The sequence below is a fragment of the Equus asinus genome, chromosome 4 (genome assembly GCF_041296235.1).
Source record: "Equus asinus isolate D_3611 breed Donkey chromosome 4, EquAss-T2T_v2, whole genome shotgun sequence".
Lineage (NCBI taxonomy): Eukaryota > Metazoa > Chordata > Mammalia > Perissodactyla > Equidae > Equus > Equus asinus.
Window position 1 is genome coordinate 65,688,083 of NC_091793.1, and position 11,562 is coordinate 65,699,644.

The 11,562-nt window shown below is 36.8% G+C and overlaps 1 pseudogene; it reads right to left on the bottom strand.

Annotated features, from left to right (window-relative positions):
- Window positions 1-6,572: 6,572 nt before the first annotated feature.
- On the bottom strand, window positions 6,573-8,507 carry LOC106840181 (elongin-A-like; annotated as a pseudogene).
- Between the last annotated feature and the right edge of the window lie 3,055 nt (window positions 8,508-11,562).

The following is an 11,562-nucleotide window of genomic DNA, read 5'->3' on the forward strand; positions in this document are numbered from 1 at the left end:
AGAAAAGGAAATAAAAGGTATCCAAATTGGAAAAGAAGAAGTAAAACTGTCCCTCTTTTCAGACGACATGATTTTATATATAGAAAATTCTAAAGAATTCACTAAAAAACTTTTAGAAGTAATAAATGGATGCAGTCAAGTTGCAGTATGCAAAATCAACATACAAAAATTGGTTGCATTTCTATACACTAGCAACCAACTATCACAAAGAGAAATTAAAAATGCAATCCTGTTTATAACTGCAACAAAAAGAACAAAATACCTAGGAATAAATTTAACCAAAGAGGTGAAAGATCTGTACAATGATAACTATAAAACATTGTGGAAAGAAATTGAAGAAGACACAAAGAAAAGGAAAGATATTCCATGCTCTTATATTGGAAGAAGTAACATAGGTAAAATATCCCTACTTCCTAAAACAATCCATATAGATTAAATGCAATCCCTATCAAAGTTCTAACAATGTTTTTCACAGAAATAGAACAAGGAATCCTAAAATTTATATGGAACAACAAAAGAACCCGAGTAGCCAAAGGATTCCTGAGAAAAAAAAGAACAAAGCTGGAGGTATCACACTCCCTGATTTCAAAATATGCTACAAAGCCATAGTAACCAAAAAAGGATGGTACTGCTACAATAAGAGACACACAGACCAATGCAACAGAATCGAGGGCCCACAAGTAAACCTACACATTTATAGACAGCTAATATTTGACAAGGGAGCCAAGAGCATACAATGGACAAAGGAGAGTCTCTTCAATAAATGATGTTGGGAAAAACTGGACAGCCACTTGCAAAAGAATGAAAGTAGACAATTATCTTACACCCTGCACAAAAATCAACTCAAAAGGGATTAAATACTTGAATGTAAGATCCAAAATCATGAAACCCCCAGAAGAAAACATAGGCAGCATGCTCCTTGACATCGATCTTAGCAGGATATTTTCAAGTACTGTGTCTGACCATGCAAGAGAAACGAGAAAAAATGAACAAATGGGACTACATCAAACTAAAATCTTCTGCACAGCAAAGGAAACCATCAACAAATTGAAAAGACAATCTACAATTGGGAGAAGATATTTGCAAACCATATATCAGATAAGGGTTAATATCCAAAATATACAAAGAACTCATACATCTCAACAAAAAATAAAACAACAACCCAATTAAAAAATGGGTAAAAGAGTTGAACACAGATTTCTCCAGAGAAGATATATGGATGGACAACAGGCATATGACAAGGTGCTCAACATCATTAGCTATCAGAGAAATGCAAATCAAAACTGTAAGGAGATATCAGCTCACTCCTGTCAGAATGGCTATAATTCACAAGACAGGAAACATCAAGCGTTGGAGAGGATATAGAAAGAAGGGAACCCTCGCACACTGCTAGTGGGAGTGCAAACTGGTGCAGCCACTATGGAAAACAGTATGGAGTATCCTCAGAAAATCAAGGATAGATCTACCACATGATCCAGTTATTCCACTGCTGAGCATTTATCCAAAGAACCTGGAAACACAAATGCATAAAGATAAATGCACACCTATGTTCACTGCAGCATTATTCACAATAGCCAAGACTTGGAAGCAACCTAGGTGCCCATCAAGGGACCAATGAATAAACAAGATGTGGTATATATACACAATGGAATACAACTCAACCATAAGAAATTATGAAATCCGGCCATTTGTGACAACACGGATGGACCTTGAGGGTATTATGCTAAGTGAAATAAGTCAGAAGGAGAAAGTCAAATACCATATGATCTCACTCAGAAGCAGAAGACAAAAACAACAACAAACAAACACATAGCAACATAGATTGGATTGGTGGTTATCATAGGGGACGGGTGGAGAGGGGAGGGCAAAAGGGGTGATTAGGCTCGCATGTGTGGCAATGGACTATAATTAGTTTTTGGGTTGTGAACATGATGTAATCTACACAGAATTCGAAATATATTGATGTACATCTGAAAGCTATATATATATATATATATAATCCAATGTTATTGCAATATAAAAATATTTGGTTACTTAACTTGTCTTATTTATTCATTTAAAAATTGAAATAACATTTTCTCCTTATATGCTGTAAGACATAAAGTAATTCAATCACATAGCATATGCAAGGTGTCTAGCAGAGTACCATGGCATTCTGGATGTTCCATATATAACCATTTACCTTCTTCTCTTTCCTTACTTTCCCACTTTTACGTTTTTGCATCAATTGGTTAATTTGTTTTTATAAAATGACTCAAACTTCCAGTACCTTTTTTGAAATGAACTTTGTTGTTGTTTTATAATAGTTTTAGATATTTTTTCAAAGATGTGAAGAGAGTTCCCATACAACTCACATCCAGTTTCCCCAATTATTATCTTACACTGTTACATTTGCCACAATTAATAAGCTAACTTTAGTTCATTATTATTAACTAAAGTCTATACTTCATTTAGATTTACTTAGTTTTTAATCAGTGTCCTTTTTTCTGTTCCAGGATCTCATTCAGTATATTACATTATATCACTTACTCATCATGTCTTCTTAGACTCCTCTTGGCTGTAGCAGTTTCTTAGACACCCCTTGTTCTTGATGACATTGATAGTTTTAAGGAGTAATGGTCAGGTATTTTGCAAGACAGTCCTCTATTAAAATGTCAGGTTGTTTTTTAAGATCACATTTGAATTTTAGATTCGGGGCATGAAAACCAAAGACAAAAATTGCCATTTTCATCACAGCACATCAACAGGGCATCACCACGACTCAAAACGGTCAATCTTAACATTGATCACCTTGCTAAGGTAGTGTTTGCCAGATTTATCTAAAGTTGTTCCTATCCATCATTTTGATACTGTACTCTTTAGAAGGAAGTCACTATGTGCTGCCCGCATTTATGAGGTTGGGAGTTATGCTTCACCTTCTGGAGGATAGAGTATCTACATAAATTATGAGGAATTCTTCTGTATGGGAGATTTGTTATTTTCCTTCATTCATTTATTTATTCAATTATTTATCTATATCAGTATGGACTCAAGAATATTTATTTTACACTGTGAATGATAATCCAAGACTACCTTATTTTTTTCATTGCTTGAATTTATATAGCTTTGGACATTGAGAGCTCTTTCAATTGGCTCCTGTATCCCTTTAGCGTACTTCCATAACTGTGTTTATTTGAACAATTTCTTATTCTCTGGTATTACAAGATGCTCCAGGCTCATCTTGTCTATTACCTGTTCCAGCCCTATAGTTAACAATTTCTCCACAGTGAATTGATTCTTTCTTTTTAGGAATGGTATTAGAAACGCAGATCTGGGCACTAGGTATGCTCACTGCTATTAAGGTATCATTTCTTCTAGGCTCTCAACTGACAGGGTGACAACATAAAAGTATATATAATAAATAACCTGTGTATACACATGTATCTATACATAAATATTTCTATGTATATATCAATTTGTTTCAATATTAAACAAAACATGTTTATATTAATGTCACCAACTCTAATCCATTATCATACGGATAATTCTAGCCATTTCCCTTTGCTTAAAAGTAATTTTCCACCCCAACAGCATGAAAACAGTTTCACACCATCTGCCATCCATTACATAATTTCTCATTTCCAGTATAAACGTATAGTGGTTTTAGAATTCTTAACCCATACCTCTGTAAAAAATAACTTTATCAACTAGAGCAGTGCTTATGTAAGATTACATTTATCTTTAATATTATTTAATATTCCACTCATTTCCTAAGATCTTACGTGGCCATTTTTACCCCTCACCCTTCTAGTGAGGTTGCTTCATACATTTGTAATATAATCCTGTTACATCCATTTGTCACAGTCTTTATTCCACCCTTGACTTTCTCAGACTTCTAAATTATAGTGCATAACTTGTGTACATTAAGTTTCACTCTTTGCCTTGTAAAATCCTATAAGTTTGGAAAAATGCCTAGTATCAAATATATACCATGACAATATCATAAAGAATAATTTCAGCATCTTAAAAATTTCTCTGTGCTTCTCCTATTTAAACCTCCATTGCTAAGTGTGTGTCAAACGCTGACCTGTGTAATCTGTTAGGAATTTTGGCATTTATAGAATGCAATATAAATAGAATCATACATTATGTAGACTTTCACATTGATGCTTATCAATATGCATTTAAAATTCATCCACATATATGCATGACTTAATGGTGTATTCCTTTTTATCACTGAATCACATTCCCTTGTATAGATATCCCAGTTTGGTTATCTATTCAGCTATTGAATGCCATCTTAATTGCTTCCAGTTTGGGGCTGTAATGGATAATGCTGTTATAAAAATTTGCATGCAAGTTTTTATGTGGATGTTTATTTTCAAATTATTTGGGTATATACCTAGTAGCATGGTTGCTAGTTCATATGGTAAAACTATGTTTGGCTTTGTAAGAAACCGCCAAAGTTTTTTCCAATGTGGCTGTACCATTTTCCATATTCACCAGCAATGAGCAATGGTTACTGTCGCCCCTCATCTTTGACAGCAATTGTTATGATTAAGATAGCATTGAATCGCTAGATCAAGTTGAGAAGAACTGATGTCTTAATAATATCGAGTCTTCTCATCTTTGAGAACAAAATCTTTCAATTTCTTTAAATCTTTGATCTGCTATCAGTGTTTCGTAGTTTTCAGCATACGGATTCTATATATACTTCAAAAGATTTATCTCCATGTACTTCAATTTTTGGTACTTTTATGAATAGTATTTTTTAAATCCTAATTTAAAATATTAATTTCTGGTATATAGGAAAGCAATTGGATTTTATATACCAACCTTGTGTACTGTGACCTTGCAATACTCTCTTATAACATTTTTGTAGATTGTTTTCGGATAGTCATGTTATATCCAAATAAAGACTACAAGTAGATTTTGACACTTTAAATTTTTATTTTTAAAGATTGGCACCTGAGCTAACAGCTGTTCCAATCTTCATTTGTTTTCCTTCTGCTTTGTCTCCCCAAATTCCCCCCGTACATAGTTGTGTATATATATATATATTTTTAGTTGTGGGTCCTGCTAGTTGTGCTATATGGGACACCACCTCAACATTGCCTAATGAGCAGTGCCATGGCTGCTTCCAGGATCCGAACCGGCGAAACCCTGGTCCACTGAAGCAGAGTGTGAGAAGTTAACCACTCGGCCACGGGGCCGGCTCCGAAACTTTAAATTTCTTATATTTTCACATTTTTATTTTACTCGAGAATGTAGTATTAATAGTATTAATATCAGTAATAATAATATTTAGAACCTATAACATTTACATGCCACACTATTATAAACATTCTCCATATGTTAATTTTTCGTGTAATTTCTTCTATTGTAAGTTCTCTCCAGTTTTTACTGTGATATTTAAGTATCAGCCTGGAAAAAAACAATATATGTGTTACTGCTTGCAAGTGAATAATTATTTGCCCAACTCTGATTCTGAGGAAAGTCCAATTATTAAACCTCCACAACACTTCAATTCTCAAACAGGTTTCCTAATATTAGCTCATTTTTATTAATATATATATTTTTATTCAATAGCCATTTTTCATGCCTACTATTTTTGAGGCTTATTAAAATATATACAATATGTAAAATATGTATTTTCAGACTGTTTCCAAACACAGGTGGGTTATCAGCTATAAACGTGGACATTCTTAACATTTTTATTCTAGCCTGATTTGATCAAGGTACTTTGACTTTTTGTTAAATAAATGTTTTGAAACTTCAGAAATTTTAAAATCTCTGTTCTTTGCAACTAAGCTAAAATGTATCTATGATTCCCAAAATGAAAACAACACAAGGGACATTACCTTAAAAGAATTAAGAACACTTTACTGATTATTTTGTATATTATGTGCTGATGAACCTACAAGTGACATGTGGGAAATGCCATTTAAAGCAATGGTGTTAAAGAAAATTGTTAATTAAAAGTAAATTGGGGGTTGGCACCATGGTGGTGTGGTTAAGTTAGTGTGCTCCACTTCAGGGGCACAGGATTTGGCTGGTTCGGATCCTGAGTGCAGACAGGGCACCACTCGTCAGACCACACTGAGGTGGCGTCCCACATAGCACAGCCAGAGTCACTCACAACAAGAAATATACAACTAGGTACTGGGGGGTGGGTTGGAGGAAAGAAGAAGGGGAAAAAAAAGATTGGCAACAGTTGTTAGCTCAGGTGCCAATCTTTAAAAAGAAAAGTAAATTAGGACCCAAGAAGCACCTTCTCCAAAATATCCTTGAAAATTAATCACTAAAGAATCACACTTCTAAGTTTTTCATTAGTGTGTAAACTGTCTTCCTGAATAGATTTCCAGGTCTAAAGGAAACATGGTATTTCATTTTGTAGTTGCTAATACCTTGTTCGTTAAAAACAGGGATTCCATAAATGTTGATTGTGTGGCTGTCAAAGGAGGACACAAGAAAGTCACTGGCAACAATTTGTAACTGGTATGAATATCATTCCACTAACTCAGATATACAAGGAGTATAGCTTTCTCTATTCATCTATTTAATTTAACTTTATTTATATTTTCAGCTTTTATTTATTTTGAGAGAGAGGAACATGTGGAACCAAAATACATCTGCATCATAGAATTCATTCTGCATCCAGTAAGTCCACTTCTTCTTCTTCCTGGGGTGAAGACAGTGCTTTTCCCTTTGGTTGGAAGGAGGCAGGAAATGGATTAATTGGACTGTAACCTGGGTAATGGAGTGTCTGGCAAAATTACTGATGCATCTTGGGGAACTTCTCCAACTTGGCAGAATCGGCTCCCGTTGGCTATAGCTTCTCTGACTTGTTTTCCTTCACTTTAGGTACTTTCTGAAAGGAGTCCATGTCTTTTTACTACTGCTTTTAGAATTTTTTTTGTAAGTCCTTTTTCTCCAAGTCCAGTGACTAATGTTTTAACAATCTTTATTTTTCTTCTGGCACTGGACATGGCTCAGGTATGCCTCAAAAGACACTGAGCTGCTTGAATTCATCATCTGTATCTGCCTCCTCAACTTCAGGGAGGGAGCCCACTGACCTTCTATCCAAATTAGAAGTTTATAGTTTTCATTGTTGAGTTTTTAGGTGGTTAGAAACCTTCTCTTTTACCTTGGACACATCCTCTGCCACCCCCCCCCCCTTTTTTTTGAGGAAGATTATCCCTGAGCTAACATCTGCTGCCAATCCTCCTCTTTTTGATGAGGAAGACTGGCCCTGAGCTAACATCCTTGCCCATCTTCCTCTACTTTATATGTGGGACACCTACCACAGCATGGCTTGCCAAGTAGTGCCATATACGCACCCGGGATCCGTACGGGCGAATGCTGGGCTGCCAGCCAAAGTGGAATGTGTGCACTTAACCGCTGAGCCACTGGGCCGGCCCCCCACCTTTTCTGTGTCTATGCTCTCTAGACTTTGTTTTTTGGGTTTGGTTTTCTCTGAGACTTTGTGCTTTGGCTTTTTGAGGTGGTTGTCTGAAGCAACGTCCAAGAAGATAAAAATTTCTTAATGTTGCTGACCTCTCTTTCCTTCTCTTTCTTGACACCCCCAGAGATTGGCTTCTCCTTCATACTGTACCCTGAGAGAGACCTTTGGTTCTCTTCTTTGGAGATGGCCTTGTATGATTGCTTGCTGATCAAAGCAGAGATCTACTCACTACCCTTGGCATCAACGGGAGTTTTTCCTTGTGGGAAGACTTGGGCTCCTTGCTTTAGCTCACACCCACTTTCCTCTGGGGTTCACTCAAGTGTGGCTTTTGACTGAGTAGCAGTCTGTCCTGAAAGGTGGTGGTGTGGCCAGGCTTCTAACATGGAACAATGGGCTCCTGGTCCTCCCCCAGGGAATCTGTAATGGTCCACGAACATTTTATGAGGACTGGTAGATGATGGAGGTGTCCAAATATGGCTGTAATCAGAAAATACCTGGTCTGGAGAATAAGAGTAAGAACAAACTGGTGAAACTCTATGGCATCTCTTTTTCACGTCTCTCCTCTCATGACTGAGGAACTTTGTGAAGTCTCTCCACCTCTGAGAAATTTCTGGGTTTTTTTTCTGTCTGTGTCCAGGGATCAACTACTGTAGTCTTTCTAATTTTCTTGGTAGCCCCCTTCCATTTCTTCTTCCTTCTGAAAAGCATTCCTGGGACACTATCAGGAATTGATCTTTTCCACGGTGTCACTCAATCCTTGGCTAAGCCCCCGATATGATCACATTTTCACAAGCTGTTTACTGTCATCACGACTTCATTCTCTGCAAGAATGGCTACTGTAACAAACAAGATGATGTGTTTCTTCAATTATTTCCATAGTTTCTTAGAAACCAGATTCACTGCCAGGTGTGCTTACAGCTTCTCCACAACTTGGGGTGCCAATACCGCCACCAGTACTGTCACTGGTGGGACCTCTTTGCTGGAACTGGGTCATTATAGTACTCCAACTGCAGCTCTGTTCTCCGTTCATTCCTGGAGAAGACCAAGGTGTGACTGGCCCCATCTGGGCTTCACATCTGGGAGTTCACATGCCAGGAGCACATAATGGGAATACCAGGAGAAGAAGAAAAAGAAAAGAACAGAAGAAATATTTGATCAATAATGACTCAGAATTTCCCCAACTCAAAGTCAGAAACCAAACCACAGATCCAGGAAGCTCGGTGAACACAAAGCAGGATAAATTCTTCATTTCTGTTATAGTGTTTTTGATCTCTAGCATCTCTTTCTGGTTCTTTCTTAGATTTCCTCAGTCTCTTACATTATATGTATGTTCTTGCATGTTTTCTACTTTTTACATTAGAGCTCTCAGCATAAGTGCCTCTCAGGAACCCCCACCCCCACTTTGGTGGGACAGGATGACTGGAGGGAGCTGTATTTCTTTTTCTCTATGTGAAAGGATAGAGCAGGCTAGAGTTGGATATTTCCCTTCCCACAGGTCTGTTAGGCTCTGAAATACACTCAATAGGTTAGGAACTGGTAAAACAGTTTCCCTTGAGGGCAGATCTTGTTAAGAAGAGCAGAGTGCTCTAGCTTATTTCCAAATGGTCACTTTTCCTTCCCCCTTCCATAAGCATGAAGGGGTTTTACTCTGATCTTCACTGTGAGAACGTAGTAGAACTTTAGGAGGTAAAACTCACAAAGTGTGCACCCCCACTGGAGTTTTTACACAGATTTTCCACACCAAGCCTCCAGCAAATTGCAGTTTAGGTTTTGCTACTCAAGCATTACCTCAGTAGTCAGATACTACCTCAGTAGCTGACATCATCGGCTTATGTTCTCAAGAGGCCTAGTTGTGTTTTGTTCCTTTGAGAACCCTTGCATAATATTCCCCTGTTTCTATCTGAATTAAGTCTAAGATAATTTCATGTGTGTGTAACCTTGACAAAAATAGCGGGACGCTATCTTGCTAACTCAGGAAGAAGTCAAATTATGTTGACACTGAGACTGAAAGGTCCATAGAATGCTCAGTACAAAATCCACAATGACTACGATTGTGTGTGTGTGGCAGATGGTAGAAATGAGTGTTCTGGAGCGGAGGAAGAGAACCCTGAAGTGGTTAATTAGACAAGATTCTGGAAAGCTAGGCTACAACAAGAATGCAGAGCAATTTGGACCTGTGAAATATTGGGACATTGTCAAAGTTAGTCTGCCTACTTAACACCTCACATAAGCACCAGAAAGCGTTTACAAATCTATCTTTCCCAACTTTCAAACCAAGATTCTTTCTATTATTCTGTATTGCCTCAAAAATTGTTGAATTTAGCTTTTATCCCATTTTTAACGGCAAGAGAATCCCCTAACAAAACTGCCAATTTTTCTAAATAAGTGATATTTTCAAATTCCGTCAGTATGTTGAGTTGTATCCATTTATGTGGGAGCCCAATGTTCCCATTCTTCTGGGCTACCCATCAGTGAGCTTGACTTCAGAAGATTCTGAGACACTGAATAGATACAAGCAAAAGCCTGACTTGAAAGTGGGATTGGGTCTTGTCTGTGGTAATTAGTAGGGTTGATGTATTAGGCATGGCTGATAGAAGAATTTGCAATGAAATCTTGGAATGAATAAAGGATTTAAAGAAAAAGAACTATGTATAACATTCAAATCGCAGCTCCACCACTTACCAGTTAGTTCCAAACAACAAAAACCAAAACCAAAAATATAAAAATGATCTGCTCCTCAGAGTCTATTTAATGAGGATGAAAAAATAATATTTACCTTAACTTTACAGGGCCATGCATCTATTATAAATAAGGCATATGTCAGAAGCCAGATTCATTTCTTATAATTTCAAGTTCTGAATAAATAAAGATAGCATTTGCCTTTTAGCTGGCTATAGACTTTGAGTTAATAAAAGATTCCCAATAATCCAATTTTCCAACAATATATTTTATCAACATAAACCAGGATAGGGATGGGGATGCTACACCTACAGTGCTCAGCAAATATTTTTGGTTTAAAATAATTTGAACCCAAATTAAAGATATAGGGGCCAGGATGGTGGACTTTCATAATTCCATTCATGAGAGAAAATAGAGTTGTTTATTAACTATGTGTGGACTAATACTGCCGTACAGGGAGAAAAAGTCCTTGTAAAGCTAATCTAACAAGCTAAAGCATATTTATTCATTAGAAGTCTTTGGTGTCATTCCTCCAACAAGCTGAAGATGCTGTGCAGGAAATTTTTAAAGCACGGAATAGTCAAAAATAGCGCTGAAATAGTTGGGAAAAGAAAGTTGGGAAGAGTAAAATCAGTGATGATTAAGAAAAGTTGGGAAGAGCCGGCCACAGCAACTTTTTAAAATTAATTTTATGCTGTGAACTTTAACACATACAGAAAATTGTATGAACATATATATGACCTAGCAAACTTCTCTAAAGTTAATAGACACTTTATATAACTGCCTCCATCAAGGGAAAGTGCATTGTCAGCGCTGCCAGAGGCCTCTGAATACCCCTTCTGGATCACAATTTCTCCTCCCCTGGAGGTAGCCTTCTCCTACCTGGAATGGAAATCATTTATTTGCTTTGTAATACAGGCTTACTAACGTATGATGCATCCACAAGTGAAACTATTCAATTTTGCATGTTCTTGAGTTTTATATAAATGGAGTCATGCTATGTGTATATTTCCATATTTTAATCAACACTAACATGTTAAAATATCACTGTGGACTCATGATGTATTTTCTCTCCAAAAAATAATATATATTGATTAGCTCTGTCCACTGACAATGCCTAAAATTAATGACCAAGTCAGTAACAATGAGCATCCCTTGCACTTAGATAATATATAATATAATATACTATTCTACCTAAAGGAACAAAGATCCACCTCTTAGATAAATGGCCAATTCCAGATCTAGAGAAAGAAACGTACTAGATGAGCCTGGAATGACTTGTTACATCTGAAAACGAGGATGCTATGGCACAGTGGGAGGGGAAAGCACGTGCAGGGCATGGGGATGAGGAGGAGCTTGGTATTTTAAATGAATTCAGGAATAGATAAATGGTGGATGCATGGATGGATGGATGGAAGTTTGGATGGATGAATAGTTAA